General features: G+C 42.3%; 1 protein-coding gene across 1 annotated transcript in view; it reads left to right on the forward strand.

Annotated features, from left to right (window-relative positions):
• LOC126298052 (misshapen-like kinase 1) overlaps positions 1–21,514 on the forward strand; it is a 1,491,768-nt gene that overhangs the window by 1,145,512 nt on the left and 324,742 nt on the right. The window lies entirely within an intron of this gene.

The following is a 21,514-nucleotide window of genomic DNA, read 5'->3' on the forward strand; positions in this document are numbered from 1 at the left end:
TGCACCATTCTTCACTAAAGTCTACGCATACGTGGCCGTAACAGGAAAAGTAGGGTAAATCGCGAGATGAAGCGATGTGAGGTATTTAACAGCGCAATGTGAGCGCAGTTGCGTCGACCGACACTGGGACGGCTGGAGCGGCGATGTCTCCCCCACCTGGTAGCCCCGCTGGGGTCACTGGGCATTATCTCGTCCCCTCAGTAAAGCAGCCGGCGCCATGCGCCACTGACCTATTCACCCAAATCCCGTGGCTCAAATTCCCTTCACACCGTCCAACCAGCTTGGTTCTGGGATGGAGGGCCGGAGGGGGGGGGGGGGGGGGGGTAGGGGACTGTTCCCTCACTCCACCAACAAAATATAGCTTATGAGAACGAAGTCTTTCGCGACGGCACTGTTGAATAAAATATTCTCGGACATCTTGCCGCGTCAAATCTTGGTAAAACCTCGAGCTTTCGACGATATTCACCACCATCGTCATCGTCAGGAGACTGACTGGCTAAACAGCAGCTGTGGTGGACCTTATGTAGCCCCAGGACGGCTTGTGATTGGACGGCTCCTGATTGGACGGCGAATACGTCACGGTATAGCTTCCAGTCACCCTCACTTTCAAGGTGCCACAGACGCCCTCAATTTTAATAATAACAGTAAAATATGTCGGAGGTCTTACTACAACGTCAATAATTTGTTAGCATCGGTGGTTAGAACATCGCTTTACCAAAACTTCCGAGAAAATTATAGTTCGGAGAAATACATCACTTGAACAGCATTTACTAAAAAACTGAAAAGTGTCATGCATTTGACTTAAAATCTATAATAGCAATAAACTCGAACAATTTTCACAATGTCATAATTCATACGATATAAAATTGAGAATTGCACTTAACATCATCAATAGTTCACTTAGCACAACGGTTGTGAAGACAGGTCTGCAGACTATAAACGGAGGAGAGTGGATTATGTTTTTTCAGTCGTTTCCGCCTACGGTCGGGAAATTACCTGTTATTTATTTTTTTCTCATGGAGAGGCTATGTTTTCCTGTCTTGTTTTATTCAAGTTCCAGTGATTTGCCCGTTCTGTAAGCAGACTCAGTAACCGTGCCAGATTTGTTGTTGGCAGCAGGTACAGTCAGCGCCTTTACTTGGCTGGAATGATTCCTCTTGCCAGCCAGATTGCAAATCCAGCCGTGTGGGCTATCCCTCGGGCAAGCACCGAAAATTTTTCTTTGTTAAACATACAGGGGTTGAACAAAAATCTGGAAACACGGCTATAAATGCACGCTTGAACATAAATACAGATGTTAGCAAAGCCTGCAGGTGGCGTTGTTATATATGACCACGAATGGCACCTATAAATTACCTCAATAAGCTCAACCGAAAGATTTGCACTAGGCCACTGAGAAGCACGAAGTTATTATTATTATCGCCGATATACATGTTTCAGTTTGTACGAGTCCTACTCGCAATTGCTCGTTTTTTTATCGTATTTCCTATTACTGCTCAGCTTTGTTAGAACTTCCACAATGGGGGAAACACAACTTGCAAAAGTGCTCTGACGAATAGTTACTTGTCCCAAAGTCCTAACCAATAAATTAGCAACATAAATTGTAATCAATGATGTATTAATACAGCGTACGCTATTTCCCAATTTACAAAATGGTTCAAACGGCTCTGAGCACTATGGGACTTAATTTCTGAGGTCATCAGTCCCCTAGAACTTAGAACTACTTTAACCTAACTAACCTAAAGACATCACACACATCCATGCCGGAGGCAGGATTCGAACCTGCGGCCGTAGCGGTCACGTGGTTCCAGACTGACCCGCCTAGAACCGCACGGCCACACCGGCCGGCCCCACTTTACACTTCACATATTTTTCAAAAGTTGCACACAAGGCTGAGTTACAATTTTGGGAATAGACCACAGTGTACATGTCGCCCAATAAAAATATTCTTGAAAGAATAACAATGGTAGTCGTATCCTGGCAGTTCTTGACAACGTACCTCTCTTCCATACCCTAGCGTTCATCCCATCTAGTATGGGGTCCACTTATTCAGGGGTTGCCGCATTTTACTTTATTTTTTTAAAATTTTATTTTATGGTTGATGCTCTTCGTGACGCCACAGTCGTCAAAGCAACTTAATCGAGGCATGTTGTGGGCTTAATCTGTCTGTGAATCGTGTAAATTTTGTTCTGTATGTGATCGTATTTTAACTCTTTGAACTGTTTGTGTATTATGGTGGAATTTGGGGACCACCCCGGAATTTGCCTGAACGAGTGCGGTAAACAGTCTAAGAACCACACTCAATGTAGCCGGTGTACCGGCCAGGGTCTGGATTCGATCCGGGTCTGGATCACCTCGTCTCGCGAGCTAGCGCGTTGCGCATTCGCCGTACGAATAGGTCACAGTTCTTGACAACATACAAACCTGCTTAAAAGATGTCCAAAGTAGTTCTAAATGTAAGAAATGTGATCTTAGAAACGTCAAAGCCTATCATATTAACGGATTCTTCCGTATAAACAAATTAGCAGAACAAAAATGCAGTTCATTTGTTTGTCGAAATTAAGAAGAAAAGTTGAGTATATAGTAAAAAGATTAATGAATCATGTCTGTAGTAGTTGTATCCTATAAGCTTCTAGAAGTATGTAAAGTCTAGCTAAACTATACACTCGCGCGCTACTGTAATAGAGATAGCTGTCAGAGCGTTTGATGTCACTGCTATGTCGTCATACTTGTAACGGCCGTCGCGAAGAAAGTGTGCTCCGGCTGAGCGAAAGGCGCTCGCCACGTTGAACATATCCCCAGAACACGCACGTCCCACGGTGATGAGAGTGTACCGCGAGTGCGTAGATTGCCACCGATTGTAACAGTGGACAGACGGGCAAACGATTAGTGAATTCGTTGCTAGGTAACAAAATTATGAGGGGAACCATACTATTCAGTATCACTATGGCACTGAGAAGAACAGGGGCCACCATCCCACCAATGTAAAACAGTACGTCGCACTTCACAGACCGAAAGGTTATTCATAAATACCTCCGGGAAATCGGAACGCGTCTGCGCAAAAACTAGATGACATACAGAAAAATGACACTATGAATGCACGTTTGAATGCACGGTGCATCTCTCAAAGTTTCGATTCGTATTAGGCGTCGTGGCGTAGTTGCAGAGCGCAGCACCCTAGGGAGCAGAACATGTAGACAAATCATCCGTTCTGCGTTGCCGCACTGAATTAGTTGGCGCCTGCAGATGATTCCCAAAGCGGTCTGCTGATACAGCTTCCGAGACAGCTGCAGCGGCGACTTCAGTCAGTCACAAACAGTGCTCATAGTAATCACCTGCAATGTGAGTTTTAAAATTGGATAAATGTTCTATTCCCTGATATGTGTCTATTTTCTGTATGTCTTTTAGTTTTCCGAAAACCCAGAAATATTCATGAATAACACTGTACACTAGCACTGCCAGTGTCTCCACGACTGATATTTCACGGTACACGTTAGTATGCACCAAAGGCAAGCTATGATCATTCCGGTTGGTAAAACGGCAACATCCAGGCCGGTTGCTAATGTTTAAATGTGATGAAACGGAGCTTCTGATATGTTTCCTCTCGTCTCTAGGCGCTACAGTCTGGAACCGCGCGACCGTTACGCTCGCAGGTTCGAATCCTGTCTCGGGCATGAATGTGTGTGTTGTCCTTAGATTAGTTAGGTTTAAGTAGTTCTAGGTTCTAGGGAACTGATGACCTCAGAAGTTAAGTCCCATAGTGCTCAGAGCCATTTGAACCATTTGAACCTCTCGTCTCTCATCGGCGAATGATACGCGACGAACCTACTTTCCTATCGCGTGTAAAAGTACCCTTAGGTGATGTATGCCTTCAACAGTGTTCACAAATGAAAATGATGCTTGTATTGATCCCCTATCCAGACTTCACTCGTACTGAGCTAATCTGGGACGCTATCGAGCAATCTGTGCACGCACTGGACCCATCTCTGAGAAATCTGATATTGGTAGGTATTAGATTAAGATGGTTTCCCAACATCTTAAGTGTCTCGTGAAGTTCATGCCACGATACGTTGCGGTCATTATCATTGCGAGATCGGCTGATACACGCTACTTAGTACATGTGTGTAGTTTAATTGCACGAAAAAGTATAGGCTGAAAGAGGAGGAAATTATCAGATGTACACTAACGATGAAGAAGCTGATACATCGATAATGCCACATGTTAAAAAAAATTAACTGTACACCCCAGGTTAGGTTGATGACAAGGCACAAGTGATTAGGGTTAAGGCACAAATTATTAGGGTTGTAAAACTGTACATGAGGTCGGACTTTGTGGTTTCAGCATGGAGTGAAACCCCACGTGGTGCAGTCTGAGCCTCCAAAAGTCTATTTCGACAATTCTGTGATATCTCCGTCGTCGGGACGTAAAACCCTAATATTCCTTCCTTCCCTTCTATTAAGTCTACGGTTCTACCATTCAGCCTGTCATGTGAAACTTGGCCCTATAGAAACGCGCCTAATAACCGCAGTACATTAAACTACGACCCTGTGTCAAATCTGCTAAGCGAGTAGCACTGAATCACGCAGAGTGCTCAGTCGCTGGACCGTATATTGCAAAGTACACCCTGACAAGAGGCGCCTTCCCACTCTGTCTCACTTTGTGTTTGCGTCGCTCATTTACATTTCCACGTTCGTGTGATACCTGATGCTGACCTAGTCAACTCATTTCCACGTTGATCACTGAATATGTATTGTGTAAGGCCGGGCGCAGATGTTAAACGAAATGCAAAAAATACTCGAGTAAACTGAGCTCACAATAATTTTATTTTTATTCAGCTGGCCGTACGAATATCTGTGTCAGCGACAAAACATTATAAATTACGTCACTATATTACCGTAAGGTATAGAGAGAAAACAAATTAGAATAATGAAATGCATACCAGAAAATCCCAGAACGAAAATTATTTTGCAAACAATAATAATAATAATAATAATTTATGGAGAACGAAAATCTCCTCCGTAAGAATACCACAAACAACGCTCTTGTGAAGTCCAGCTCTCACGAGATACAGAAGGCAGTAAATATCGGCGCAAAGGTTGACGCTGTTTCCTTTACTTCCGAAACACATTCACGTAACTGAACGAAGTACGACAGAGACGGATATCAGACCAGCTGTGTGACTAGATTGAAGAGTTTCTAACAAACAGAACACAAACAGCATACCCATCTTAACGGAGGGAAATCTTCTGAAATCAAAATAACTTCGGGCGCAACCAGGTTTTATAGGACCATTACTTTTCACAATATACCAAAATGGTCTATTGAATAACGCATTAGGCAGTTCCTGAATGATCCTCTCGTATACAGAGAAGTCGCAGTGGTAAAAAATTGCTGCGAAATCGATAGAGAAATGATACTTGGTGCAGGAATTGACGGGTATCCCATGACAACGAATTCAAGATGTTGCGCGTAAACAGGAGGAAAGAGTCGTCATTGATTTCCGGACAGTCACTGGAAATATTCAGATCCATTAAATATCAGGGAGTGTGCACACGGTACAATTAAAAATCGAACGGCCATAAAATTAATCGTAATTAGCGTAGATTCCATACTGTGATTCAGCGGAAGAATCCTGAGAATGTGTAGTCCAGCCACGAAGGAGGCAGCCTTCAAAATCCTCCTTCGACCAATAGTTGAGTATTGCTCCACAGTCTGGTGTTCTAAGCAGGTACGGCTGATAACGGAAATGGAGAAAATCCTAATAAGAGCAGGACATTTCGTCACAGATCGCAGCGCGGGATTAGCCGAGCGGTCAAAGGCGCTGCAGTAATGGACTGTGCGGCTGGTCCCGGCGGAGGTTCGAGTCCTCCCTCGGGCAAGGGTGTGTGTATTTGTCCTTAGGATAATTTAGGTTAAGTAGTGTGTAACCTTAGGCACTGATGACCTTAGCAGTTAAGTCCCAGAAGATTTCACACAGTCGGCCGGTGTGGCCGAGCATTTCTAGGCGCTTCAGTCTGGAACCGCGCGACCGCTACGGTCGCAGGTTCGAATCTTGCCTCGGGCGTGGATGTGAGTGATCTACTTAGGTTAGTTATATTTGAGTAGTTCTAAGTTCTAGGGGACTGATGACCTCAGACGTTAGGTCCCATAGTGCTCAGAGCCATTTGAGCCATTTCACACACATTTGAACATTTTGGCACAGTTCGTTTAATAAATTCGAGAGCGGCACAGAAATGTTCATCAAACTACAATGACAGGCGCTACAAGAGAGGTACTATGTATTACAATATGGTTTACTGTTAAAGCTCTGTGATTGTACGTTTATAGAAGAGTCAATTAACATTTTGCTTCCACTTGCATATAGACCTCGAAGGTAAAATCAGAGAGACTCGAGTTCACACAGAGGTTAAAAACAGTCCTTCTTCCCGCACACATTTCGAGACTGAAAGGGGAAAAGATTGAGAGTGGTACATAAGATACACATAAGATACACTCTGTAAACTGGCTTGGGGATATACACCGTCCAGTCATATTAATGTGACCATCTATACAAACTTGAATATCTACATTTTGCAACGCGGAGCGCTGCGAGGCGTGCAGGAAGAGAGTCATTGAGATTCTGACAGGGCTGTGGAGCCATGTCAAATCCAGTGCAGAGGCCAGCTGTGCTAGGTTTCTCGGTTGAGGATCCATGGCGTGAACAGCACGATCGAGATGGACCCACAGATTCTCGATTAGGTATAGGTCCGGGGAGACTGGTGGCCATGCGAGTACGGTAAGCAAATCCTTGTGCTCCTCGCACGTACACTGCGAGCTGTGTGACACGTTGTATTGTCACGCTGGTAAATGTCATTGTGTCGAGGAAAAGCAAACTGCGTACAGCTGTGGACGTGTTCCCCAAGGTTACGTACGTACTTATGTTGGTCCATTTTGCCTTCCAGAACGAAAAGAAGATCGCCCAGGGAATACCCTCCGACCTGGACCCTTTCCACGACTGATGCAAGGTGTTTGCTTTCAGATGTTTCACGACATACACGCCAACGGCCGTATGTCCGCTGGAGCATAAAACGCGATTCACCTGATAAGGCTACCTCAGCAGACTTCCAGTTGCAGTGATGATAATGAGGTCCCACGACCGCAATGGGGATGAATGATGATGACGACACAACAACACACAGTCATCTCGAGGCAGGAAAAATCCCTGACCCCGCCGGGAACCGAACCCGAGACCCCGTGGGCGGGAAGCGAGAACGCAACCGCAAGACCACGAGCTGCGGATGTGGCTGCGGTACTGGCGTGCAAATTCGAGCCTTCATCGCTGGTAAATAGCAGTCAGTATGGCTGCATGAACAAGATGCCTGCTGCGGAGGCTCATACGCAGCAATGTTCGCTGAACCGTCATTGACGAAACTCTGTTGGTAACCTCTTGGTTCATCTGGGCGATCAGTTGCTCAACAGTTGCACGCCTGCTCGCCCGTACACAGCTCTGTAGCCGCCGTTCAGCCCTGCCATCTACGGCCTGTGGTGCACCACATTTGCCACGGGACGGATTTGGATAGCGCCATTTCTCCATGCCCAGTATACTTCAACCACGGCGGCACGCGAACAGTCTACAAACTTAGCAGTTTCGGAAACTCTTCCACCTGTGGCCCGAAAGACGTCATATAAATCGCTTCGTTTCCGCGTTACGAGATGGACTGCACTGTTTTCATCGTGTCCCCGTCGGGCTTCATACAGCTTCCACTGACAGGGCTGCCTCTTGTTCTTTGTGAGTGGTTACTGCACGTCGGCGTCGAACATAGACGGTTGTCACATTAATGTGACTGGACTGTGTAGGTCTAGATATACATATACAGATAGTTCATGAGTAATTAATCATTTCCTCGATGTGATTTACCTTGTCTTCGTGGCGACGGTGAGCGCTGTCAGTATAAGTCTCGTTTGAGAAAGTCGTAACTACCCAGAATATTTTTGCTTGGTGTTTCCTGTTGGGCTGCGCAGAAGCTGCGCTGGTTTTTGCTTTTCGAGTGAGATAAGGACACGTCAGTGTCAAACTGCTTGTTCACTCCCTATGTGCCACTGTATTGATCGACTTCCATAAAACTTGTCACAGCGTAGGTTTCGAAAAACAGGGGCGAAATAATACGTCGTGGCAAATGGAGCCTTAGTAATGCGAAAAATTCTCGTTCCTTTTCGTGGTAACAGGTAACAGTAGTTACTTGGATAATAGGTTCGCGACAGAGCTGTAACAATGGTTGGAAGCTAACATCCCCAAAGATGTTCGGGCTCACATGCGGTTCCTCTTCGTCGAAATGTCTTGGCTCAAACTCGTCTATGGGTTGAACCGAACCTGTCGCATTACACGCCCTAAATTAGACACCTGTGACCCTTTGGTTAAATTGTCTGGCTAATGGCAAGTTTACGAAATACAAATTTAACATAAATAATGTAGGCCACAGATTTGCTATTTAGTTCGAATAATTTTTATTCAGGAAGCAAACTAATAGCGGAAGTGGTCGTATTTAGAGTTGCTGTTACACTCGAGCGCATATCCACAGTTCGATCATTCACAATCTCATCGTGACTTACAAGTCCATCTCGTTAACTACGGGAAATGTTAAGAGTGCGACTGCTAATCGCTCAGAGACTAAGTCCCGCGATACCATGCAACGCGAAATTTTCTAAGTCGTTTCACTTCCTAGCTGCCTAAAGACCGACTGTCCGCTTTCGTGTCTCAATCCGAACTGTACCCTTTGGTGTCTCCAGCCGAACTCTACTCTTTGGTGTCTAGACCAGCACTGTCCTGCCCGTCTGCGACTGCGTTTCCCGCGCCGAACATCGCTCAACTGACTAGCGCAGTTCCCTTCCCTGAATCCGCCCATCTGAGTGGCTACAGCTTATCCTACATTATTTTACATTTTAACATATTTAAATAATCAAAGCTTGAGCACTTTCAAGTTCTAATAGACCAGAACTGTCCTGCCCGTCTCCGACTGCGTTTCCCGCGCCGAACATCGCTCAACTGACTAGCGCAGTTCCCTTCCCTGAATCCGCCCATCTGAGTGGCTACAGCTTATCCTACATTATATTACATTTTAACATATTTAAATAATCAAAGCTTGAGCACTTTCAAGTTCTAAATAAAGTAACAATAATATACACTATTAAATTCTTTTACATAAAACCAATGCAATTTCCTTCTTAACTTTGAATATAACAGGCAGTAGCCTTGCACCAATGTGCTTTCTGATAATAAAATAAAGAACAAAAGTAACTACTATACACTAAAATTTACAACAAATATTCTATTACCTAATGAATGATTCGATAAGGTGTCATGCTGTCATCGTTCAATGTGTTCCGTGTGGAGGAAATGATGATCTGATGCTTAACTGAAAATACTGATAATTTAATTTTACTATATCTCTTAATCAAATAAAGTTGCAGAGTTGATATTTACAACTTTTGTCATTTTAATGATGCGCTTCTATATGAAATGTCGATCGTTAAGCTCGACTAAAGCGCTCAGATTTTAGCATTCAGGTCTTTGTAACAAAACTTGTGAATTTAACTTTAACAGTAAATCCTAAACTGTTATAGATATGATTAATATTCAAGTTTTATTGGGATCACCATAAAAATTTATGAAGGATAGTAGATTAAAATAACTGTGGCTTAATTCCCTGAATTACTACAGAATTAAATAGTTTTCATAAACGTTTCCCTTTATGGGCGATCTTAGGTCCGCCATATTTAACACTGCTACGTCTCCTTGGCCACAAAAGGCTTCTACTGGGTTATCCAATGACGTAGGTTCTCGTCCGTCTCACTCGCACATAACAGCGCTTAGGCCTGAATAGACAATAGACGCCTGTGAGTTTCCCCATCTCGTGGTGAATCTGCACCCATTGTGGCACGCAGTCTTGGACAACAGGGTTCGCTTCACAATTCCTGTAGGCTGATCCTTTCGGCCATGTATTTAAATGAGAGCTAAATGCTCGTTGACTCACAAGGTCAACAACATTTTTGTTACAAAGAATGTGATCTTCGCTGAGACGTGGGTGCTGCATTTGAAACCTCGAAAACGGTGCATTTTGATCGTTCTTCTGTGACTTAAGTTAAATATTCTGCAGATTTAATTGTTGATAATAATCGGAATGTGTAAAGGAATATGTCACCCACGCTAGATAATGAAAGTGTGCGATGTTACGCCACAGTGAGATGAGTGTACTTTGGATACAATAAATTATGCTCTGCTGGAGTAAAGGATGTAACCAATGCAGGGTTCATATTCGCGTGCGGCCATCTAGATTAATATTTTCCGTAGCGCTTTAAATCGCTTAAGACGAAGATCTCGTTCCTCAGTCTTGTCCATTGCGAGCTTATGCACTGCCTCTAAGGACCTCGTCGTAGACATGACTTACACTTAAGAATTTTTTATTGCTATCTTCATTTGCGTAATGTAGCCAGCGTTGGCATTTCTGCGCTTTCATGCTGTCGTTAGTGCGAGATGTGGCTCACTAACTGACACACTCGCATCACATTTCGGGGACTAGGGCTCAAATTGAAGTCCGGTCACCAAGATTAAGGTTTTTCGTGGTTTTCCTGAACGAAGTAGGGTGAATTTCTGCATGTTTCATCGGACGATTTTCTTATCATCCTTGTTCGTTGCTATATTTTTTCCGTCTCTTATGACGTCTCCCTTCCTTTAGTTCAGTTAAACAAGAACAGGGAGAGGATGCAGAGTGAGCGGAGGAGGAAGGAGGGGGAAACTGTCTGAGGCTCTGTTGAAGAAACTCTCTCTCTCAGTTAATATCGAGAGATGTACAGAAAACTCAATGATTGGACCGGTGTTTTGCTTTCAAAGGAATATTTTTCTTGCCAACGCTAAAATTTTTTTTTGCCACAAACCTCTATACTGATTTCGTTGTCTCACTGGGAATCGAATCGCAAAAAATCCAGCGACTAGCCGTCCTGTCACGCGTCTTACCAGAGCTGGGTTCATTAGCAATTTGTGTGTTTTCTCTAACACAAAACCCCTGTATCGGCCGAAATTGGTGTCGATGTCAGTGCTGAAAGTGTGTTATCTTGACACAAAAGAAACGAAACTGCTAACAGTTGTACGCAACTGTTCTTCGACCTTTCAAATGGCTCTGAGCACTATGGGACTTAACTTATGAGTCATCAGTCCCCTAGAAGTTTGTACTACTTAAACCTAACATCACACACATCCATGCCCGAGGCAGGATTCGAACCTGCGACCGTAACGGTCGCGCGGTTCCAGACTGTAGCGCCTAGAACTGCTCGGCCACTCCGGCAGCTCTTCGACCTTGCACTGTACCCATACGCTAGAACAAGTTTCGAAGTTTGATCAGAATAGATCAACTCAGTGACAGTGAAAGCACATTTTATTTACAAGCTATCTGACAATTACGTGTTTTGTTACTTTAAAACATGGTATTGCTGGGAATGTATAACACGTTCATACTATCAGATCCGTGGATAAGATTTGTTTTTATGTTATGTCGTAGGTAAACGAGAGTAACTGATGAATTAACAACAGAAGGGCAATAGTAATTTCCCAGCAGCTCAGTCTTTTCCACGGGCGGAAAAAATGAAAGCTCTAGAATTAATGAGGATCTGTCGTTCACTCTTGACAATACATTCAGATTCTGGTAATGACAGCGTAACTGGTCATAAACCACTTAAAGGTCTGAAAATTAGAAACACAGAAGCACTTCTTTAAAGGCTGCATGCAAAATAATTTCGATTCGACACAAGCTCCAGGTATTGAGTAAATTACTGTTTTGACTTTGAGACACAATGAGTGATAGCTTGAAATTTTGGACGATAAAGAATGAATATTCGTGTTTATAACACGTGGCTATATTTGGTATACACGTGTTATTTTTGTACCCATTACTTGTGGTTCTTATTTATTCCTGTTTAGTTCTTAGTGCAGATTTACTGTCGCAATCTGAACGGTGACATTACTGCCCAACTGAATCTTGTCAGTTGACGTCGTATTGGAAACTGTACCACAACCGTTTCTGCTGCAGCGCGTGGAAACGGTAACTTCCGGCACCACAGTAGTTTGGACCGTCATTCCAATTACCGGGACGTCACTGTAGTTGTATTTGGCAAACCGGCTTTGTGAAAGCGATCACGCTGTCGGCTTGAGTTCCGTACTAATACAGCTCTTGCTGCAGTGCACATCATACAGCCGGGTCACGTCTTGAGCAGCGCTTATTATACGTCCTAATGCCAGTCCAGGCAAGAAACACGTGGGCAGTAGTTGTGTGAGGCGTGCACCCCTCGCCAGTAGAGCATTTGCGATGGCGGTGTTGCCAACATTCCCCCTGTGAGCTTTGCGCGAGGGGAGCGTTGACCTGGAATCCCCTCGTATTTGGCGCAGTGTGTCGCAGCGGCCCCTCGTCGAAGAATGAACAGACAACGTTAGGCATGCAATTGTTCTGTAAAAGCTAGCGGCATCTACGAGTAATATTTGCTGCACCTCCGGAGGAAATCAGGTCAGTTCAAAATGATTACAGCGATTACAAACGGCTACAACTATTTAACCCACAGCGATACATCGACAACAATTACAGAGTGTGAAAAAAAAAAAAATTAGAATATCTATCGTTGCGCAAGCGCAGTGAATCGGAAGCCGACGCGTCCGCAGTGATGTAAAAGTGAGAAGTTCCGTGTCGTGAAAACTGCGCATCCCATACAGAACGTATTCGACTTGTTATAAATTAAAGCCCCTACACACACATCAATTTATTAGCCAACCGACCAACTGACCAATTCAGAGGCACCCTATGCACATCCCGAACGACTCCACTCAGCGATTACAACGCCACCCTGTTGTTTTGATTTGCTTATCCCAGGTTTTTTTTCAGTTAATGTTCTACGAGATCCTGCTTGTGTTTACTTAGAAACAAAAACGGGGGTTTGCCTTGGCGTTTTGGGAGGTAACAAGGCCAAAAAAGCCGTAGAGAAAGCTGTGGGCAATGAAGCGGCTAAACCACGGAAAAAATCCCCCATTTTCTGTTACTTAAGTAGCTGGGAGCCAATGATATTCGTAATTATCTAAGAATGGATGAATCATGCATTTCAGAACTGCTGAACATCATCAGACAATTCTTAACGAAAAAGAAAACAGTCATGAGAGAGGCTGCCAGCTTCATTACTATTTCTAGCCACTTGCAGAAGTAAGAGTGCATCCATCCAGTGCTGTCGTATCCCCACAATTATGATTCTCGAAACCTACAAAGTGATTTATAGCTGACTCAAGAAACACATTATGGGAAAGTAAAATAAATAAAACAATAGACTTTCATGTGAACTTATTAATTTATTTATGTACATAGCACAAAAGATGGTCTGTAAGCTAAGAAACTCATTTCAAATTCGAAGGCGAAAGACTACGCATGGTAGTAGCGCAGGTCATCTAATAAGTACAATAACACATACATAAGAAATGAAGCATTTGACAGCTGTCAGACGTGAAAAGAAATCCCACACTTTCCGTTTAAGTCAGAAATACAGAAGGTCGACGATCTTTTATTCTCTCTATGTGCCATACGAAATCATTATGGCTTCGTCAAAAATTGGAAAAAGTGCTTCATTTCTTGCATCTGTATTGCTATACTTATCGCACGACGTGTCCAACAAACACCTACAGTCATTAAATTTCTCCAGAAACTGTATCTTTAGAGTTTCATCCGGCCCGCGCCCTGTAATGTTTATTAGAATAGCGTTCACTCCTGCGCGCGGTGACATAAGAGTAAAGACAAGCGACTGTCGGGCGGTTGGCGCGACAACGCTACAAACGGCACGATTTGTTAGGTGGAGTGGTGGGGTGATCCTACCAAGGCGACATCCCAGCAAAAAAAGCTCGTCCGTTAGTCGATCAGAACGCCTACACACAAGTCCAGTTTGTCGGTCGATCGGTTGGTGCATGTGCAGGCGCTTTAGCAGTTGTCGTTTTGTAATCGAAATGCAGGGAAGATTTCGTCAGCGATACAATCAAGCACTCCCAAACGCCAAAAACATTCGCAGATGGCGTCGACAATTTGAAAAAAACACGATGCTTTGCAAACGAAAATATACCGGACGATAACGTGTATCTGCACAAAACGTTGACTGCTCTTTATTTGAACATAGTCCTCGGCAATCGACGATTCTCTAAACTAACCTGAAAATCAATTCGTACGTAATTAAAATTTTACAGACATTGAAACTCGAAGACCAAGTAAAACGTAAGAATTATGCCATGGCAATGCTGGAAGCCATGGAGGAAGAAACATTTGCTGCACGTCTCACTTTTAGTAACGAGGAAACTTTCCACACCATCCCAATATGAGATAGTGTGTTACCATTGGAGCAGACAAGGGAAGAGGATGAAGAAGATCACGGAAGAAGAACGGGAGAAAGGAAGAGAAATAATGAAGAGATTCCAGGAGGAGAAGAGGCAAATGCAATCCAAGAAGGGATTATCCGTGCTCATACAGGGACCGTTACACAAGAAGAACGACAGCAGAGTTACACTCAGAAAGTTAATGTATTCTATGTGATGTCAATAAAAAAAATGTTCGGCCTTTTTCTTTCTTCATTCATAAAAGTGTTTCAACATAGATTTACCTTAGCACTGATTACATCAGTCGGGAAGATGGAGTACACCCACATTGGGACAGATTTTTAAATCATCTTTCAGTCCACTGGATCAGTCGTACTGGACGTGACGATGCTATGCCCTACTCATGGTCTCCTAAATGTCCAGACCTGATATCTACGGATTTATTTTTATGCGGCCACGTGTAAGACGTTGTGTGTGTGCGTCCTTGCCGAAAACGATTCTAGAACGCAAAATGCGCATTTCTAATGCGCTCCTATCGGTGGCACCATATAGCCTTCAGAATGTATGTCGTGAAATGTGGTTTGGCTTCGATGTTGGCCGTGTAACCAAGGGGAGTACCACAGAACACCTATCTATAAAGTAGGTAAAAACGTTCTTGCTCTTTCTTTTATATTCTCTGTCATTCTTATCCATGTATCACTATGCTTAAATAGTTATCACATTCTGTAATCGCTATATTCATTTTGATTTGCCCAGTCCCAATGTGTTCACAGTTGGGAATGAGGAAATTTTATCCAGAAACAAAATGCAGTAATATCCAGCTATATCTTGACAAAATGAAAGACTGTCGATTAGCTCTTAACATGGAGAAATTCAGTGTTGTACACTTTATAAAACGTAAACTCGTGGCGTCCTTTGACTAACGAGTCACGAATATAGTCTATTGTATCATATAAATTTTTGGGAGTACCCATATGTTATATGAAATGGTACAACCATATAGATATGACTCTCAGCAAAGCAAATGCCAAGCTGCCATTCCTTGCTCGATTACTGGTTAAAGGCAGCTAATCAACAAAACAAATGCAACACTTGCACAGAAGGTATACCAAAATATGGGAACACCAGAAACTCAACACATTGCCATGTGTAATATGGTGTAGGAAAGCCATTGGCGTTCAGAGCAGCTTCCAGTCATCTTGGAATGGGGAAGTATGGTTCCTGTATGATTTTCAAGGGAATTGTAAACCATTCTTCTTGCAAAATAGTGGTTAGGTTAGGTAATGATGATGGAGGTGGATAGTAATCATGCACCCATCGCTTCAAATTAGATCACAAAGGCTCAATAATACTGAGAACTGGTGACTGTAATGGCCAGGGGAGATACGAAACTTCATCCTTGTGCTCACAAAACCACTCGTGGACAATGCGAGCTGTGTCAAAAGAGATCCTGCCATGTAGGGACACAGCATCACGACTGGAAACAAACATTGTTCCGTGGGATGGACCTGATCAATCTAAATAGTCATATAATTCTTGGCAGTAGTGCAGCCTTGCAGAGCGACCGTGGGTCCCATGAAATACCATGACATTCCTCCCAGATAATCACTGAAGCTCGACATGGTTCACTTTTGCGACATAAACTCGGCCAGAAGTTGGAAACAGCGTGAAACAAGACTCATCCAACCAAATGACATTCTTAGATTGTCCAGGATTTATGGCTTGGGCACAATGTTTCCGTGTCATGGTCATTTGCGTCACTAATGAGTGGTTTTGGAATTCCAGCTTGCACTACAGTTACCAGTTTATGGAGGTTCCTTCATGTCGTTTTGGCGTTGGAGTAGTACACGAGTGTGACATTCAGCTCTGCAGTGACTTTTGCAGCTGTTGCCGTCTTATTTTTCGTCACAATTCTCTTCAGTGCCCTTCCATTATGATCACTAAACACACACTTTTGTCAGCATTGTGGCGTAGTGGATGATGTTTTCCAGCTTTACCTGTATGCTGTATAAAGCTTCAATACAGTGGCTCTTGAAACACCTAAACTTTGGCTACCTTGGTTATGGAAGCATCCACCATATGAGCACCAACAATTTTACCATGTTTGAAAGCAATGAGCTTTGATATAATACACTCACAACTATATACACAGAACACAATTTCGACTACAACAGTCAATTGCAATATGTTGAGGACATTGCACAGGTGCCATTTGTAGTCAAATAAAACAGTGCAACCTGCAGGCTTGGCTAGCATCAGCATTTATGTACAGCCATGCCTTTCTTTTGATGTTTACATATTTTTGCCTACCTCCTTTTGGTCCCCATAAGCTAACTGAATAATGTGCAAGTAAATGGGACAAATATCAAGTACTCAAACTGTGTCCATCCATCTGGACTTTGTTTTCTGTGTTCCCATAAACTGATTAATGTGAATGCTGGATTGATAATGACCTTGGGAAATTAAACCCTGATCTTGTTTGTTTCTGTATCAAGTAGGGTTACCAGGGTACATTGCATGTAGACAATGAATGTTGGTGCAAATAGTCATGTTGACTAGCAGGAGAATGCAACAACATCTCAAGTCTTTAAAAAAATTTCACCAGAGACACTTGAAGGAAGTTATTATAAGAACTTCCTTTCAGGGCAGAAACTATAAATATTCTTGAACCCACCATGTATCAATCTCATAGAAATTGTGGAAATAAATGTAGACAAATAAGAGCTCATACGAAGGTGTACATGTAGACATTGTCCTAATGCTGCATTTTTTTAATCGAACAGAAAGAAATCTTAGAAAATGGTACAATAGTAAGTACAGCATCTCTACCACACACTTCATAGTGATTTGAAGAGTGTTAGCTCCTAACATTTTGTTCACAACTTTTCTTTTGGGTGGGAGGGGGGGCAGGGGCTGGGTGAGAGATTGGGTCAGAGGTTATTATGACTACCTCCTACAGGTGACATCTACAACATGTATCTTGATGTACATGTTATGCACTGGTGATAGAGATTCAGACACACTGCCAGTACAATTTTCACTGTTGTACTTGGTGAAGGGGGCATTTTATGTATACAGCAAGGACTGTCTTGAACACATGGGACAGAATTTGAGTCTCAGTCTGGAACAAAATTTTAATCTATCTAGAAATTCCACTATAGCATACACTTCTCTACAAAGTGAAAGATTCATTCCAAAAAAAAAGTGCCACCCATATTTGTGGCTGAATGATGCATTCTTTTAAAATCACAATTTTCATCAACCACCACGTACAAAATAAATTCTTGTTTGGACTTCATCATGTGAGACGTATTGTTTCTGCTAAGAAAATGCCATCATCTTGTATGTGCATTGTCAGAGTGAGGGATGAGCACTGAGGAACTGGCAACTTTAGTTTTTTTAAATCACTTTAGGCAGATCTCCCATCAGCTTATACCACAAAATGCTCATTCCCCAACATCTTGTATATTTTTGACCAAATAAAAGTCCTCAAGTACGTATTCCCATAAAATTCAATTCCACTCCATTATAAAAATGTTGTATTGAACTGTTACTGAAATCTTAGACACATGTGTGGTTACTATTATTACCATTTCATGTATAGAAAACACTTACTGTGTGGACACTATCATTAATGATGCCAGATTGCTTTTTGGGGAAAATGTTGACAACTCATTTGTTATGACTAATTTTTTTTCCCAAAACTAATGCAACAGCAATCAAGGAGACCCACGCAAAGCTCTGAATCCTTAAATCATGACCCAGGAGTACAAATGTTCACAAACCATCAAATCTCCCAAGTTGTCATAGCATAGACTTTGTCCTTATCAAATCCACAGGTCTCAATTTGTGCACACACCTGATTCCTGCCTGTGGAATCTCTGCCATCCTCACTCTCTCCTTCTCAACCTGTCTGAAAGTACCAAATCATCCACTCCCCTCCTGTGTCACTTTGATAACTCCCCATGATACTAATAATGAATCCTATTCCATTTCCATGCCAAAAAGTAACAGACTCACCTTCACCATTAAGTCTGTTGAAAACCCCATTCATTTCCTCTAAAATCCAAAGACCTTCGATCCTTAAAACCATCCTGGCTTTTTCTGCTGCACCTAGTCCACCAACCCAAGGGAATATATCCTCACAGTTCTTATTCACAGTCACCAATACTGTGACAACATGTGACACTGAGATCTCCTGTTGAAACTTGTCTGGTATACCCTTCCAGTCAATTGCATCAGCTTATTTGCATCCATCCCAATGGGTGGATGTCTTGTGTAACAACAAATGACATTGTGCCCCCCCCCCCCCCCCCATATCTGTCATAGCACAACTCCTTTATCTTCCTGTATCCTCCATACACCAAAGCTGCGATTAGTCAACAGTGCACTGTCCATTCATCACATCAATCACTTTTTTTCCACCTCAACAATTTAACTCACAAAATTCGTGACCATTCGATCCATCTAGTTAAAACTCTGAAATATCTAGGACAACACACCATCAAAAATTAGTTCACAATCCCCCCCCTGCAAAAACAACTGTGAAGACCAATCAGACGAATGTGAGAACAAAATCAAAATCTCATGACTGTAATCCACGTGTACAAGACTTATTCATTCCCTTCTTATACAAGCAAATGTAGGGATTTCTGCTTCTTCCATGCTCTATCACTCCCTACAAATCCTTGAATGACACCCACTCAGTCTTGCATTTTGTATCCATTTACTTTTGCTTCCTAAATCCTGCATCACCTTATAAAGTGCCTACACATCTTCATACAGCTAGGACATTTTTGCCTGAGCTTTGTTTTCCGTGAACCTGAATCCCAACATCCCACTCTATCTCCCGTCATTGAGAATTCTGACTTGTTGCCATTTCTATATCAACACATCTCACCTTCCCCTATCTAAAAGCACTCAATATCCTCACCAGGGGTAATTTTAATCATGTTTTCCTCTCATGCTGTGAAATCATCCCTGAAATCTGCCCATACTATCAACTGTAACTTCTCCTAAATGTCAAATAAAGGCTCCAAGCCAACATTATACTTTTTAGGTGCAATCCTACCCACTTTTGTCACCTATGATCCAACTACCAGTTTCTTCCCTTGTACACATTCCACACCCTCTTTCACATAACACCCTTTGCAATTACATCCCACGGTTACAAAATGTTATGATGCACTCTCACCACAATCATCTCCATAGGTCACAGAAGTACACACGTTACACTATGCTCTATTTTAAAACTTATTGAATGATGTTTTATGACTGTAAGGTATACTTCATGTATTTTTCATCCTGATTTAAAATTTGATTTGAGTTCTGTACCTTGTCCAATTTTTGTACAAATCACATTTAAAGCTGTAGCTGAAATCACATTTTGTTCTAACAGTGAATTTTTTTATCCCATTAAAAGTAAATTATTTACTTTCTTATGTTGTATAGAATCACTACATACTGCATTAAAGTATACAGTGGTATTTGTTCCCTTAAAAATGCTAACAATTATTACAAAAGCATGACACCTGTATGACAGTTTAATTTCCCTTTGCTGATGTTACTGTATCAAGTTACGAGGCGTGTTTTTTTTAAAGTAAGTACCGTTTTGAAATTGAAAAAAGACGTGCAGAGAGATCTCAATAATTTTATTTTTACATGAAAGCCTGTACCTTAATCTACGCACTGACGCCATTACAGTCTGATTCTTCCTTGTTTACATGGTGTACTGAATGTTTAAGATGACTCCAATAATCGTGAGTCCAGCCGACTGTGAAGTACAGGCTGTTATAAGATTTCTTAGTGCTTAAGGCCTAAAAGTGATCGACATTCATCATGAGATCTGTCCAGTTTACAGAGAAAACATTATGAGTGATGGAATGGTAAGAAAGTGGGTGAGAGCATTTAAAGATGGCCACGCAAATGTGCATGATGAACAACGGAGTGGGTGTCCTTTATTCGTTAATGAAAGTTTGGTGCAGGAAGTGGACAATAAGACAAGAGAAAACAAATGCTTTATGATTTCCTCCTTGTGGGATGACTTTCCTAATGTTTCTAGTAGTGTTTTGTATGGCATTGTGACTGAGCATTTGAATTACCGAAAATTAAGTGCATGTTGGGTACCAAAAATGTTGACGGATGTGCACAAAACCAAACGTTCAGACAGTGCATTGACTTTCCTTGAGTGGTACACAATGACGGTTCTTAAGCCAAACTGTTATGGGCAATGAAACATGGGGGGCCTACGTCACACCAGAATCAAAGTAACAGTCCATGGAAGTTGAGCAAGGGCATCATTTTGCTGCAAGACAATGCCTGTCCAGGCAAATCAGACTGAAGATCTCATCACATCTTTTCGATGGGAAACTCTAGATCATCCTCCATACAGCCCCGATCTTGCGCCCAGTGACTACCATCTGTTCCTGCACTTGAAGAAACACCTGGGTGGTCAACATCTTCAAGACAATGATGAAGTCAAGACAGTGGTGATGCAGTGGTTAACAAGTCAGGCAGCAGACTTCTATGAGGAGGGTATTCGAAAACTGGTACAACATTATGACAAGTGCCTCAATATTGATGGAAATTATGTAGAAAAGTAGATTAAGGGACAGGCTTTCATGTAAAAATAAAACTATTGAGATATCTTCGCACATCTTTTTTAAATTTCAAAACGGTACTTACTTAAAAAACACGCCTCATATTTCTGACATGGGGTGTAACTTCTCTTCTTTGATTGACTCCTTTCACCAATGTCATCTCCCTTTGGCATAAAAAGTAGTCAGCCTTCATGTATGTATTCCATCTTCCCTGGCATCTCTTTTCCACCTCCTTGATCTCCTGGTGGAACCATTCCTCATGTTCTTCACTGAAATTGCCAAGGTTCACATGGAAGAAATCAGTATGTGAATATAGAAAATGAAGCTTCACACTCATGGTACAACCTAATTGTTTTAACTGTGATTTTATAATTTTCCTGTTGTCCAAAAAGTTGGGAACTAATTCTTTAAACAAAACCCAAGCCCTTCTTTCTACTGGATTCATTGTACTTTAAAACCATAGTCTTTCATTAAATTTCTGATTTTCTGCCCCACAAAGACCCTGTTATTGCTATCTTTTGAGGGTTCTTCAGTGAACTGTTTTATTAATTCA

The sequence above is a fragment of the Schistocerca gregaria genome, chromosome X (assembly GCF_023897955.1).
Source record: "Schistocerca gregaria isolate iqSchGreg1 chromosome X, iqSchGreg1.2, whole genome shotgun sequence".
Taxonomy (NCBI): Eukaryota; Metazoa; Arthropoda; class Insecta; order Orthoptera; family Acrididae; genus Schistocerca; species Schistocerca gregaria.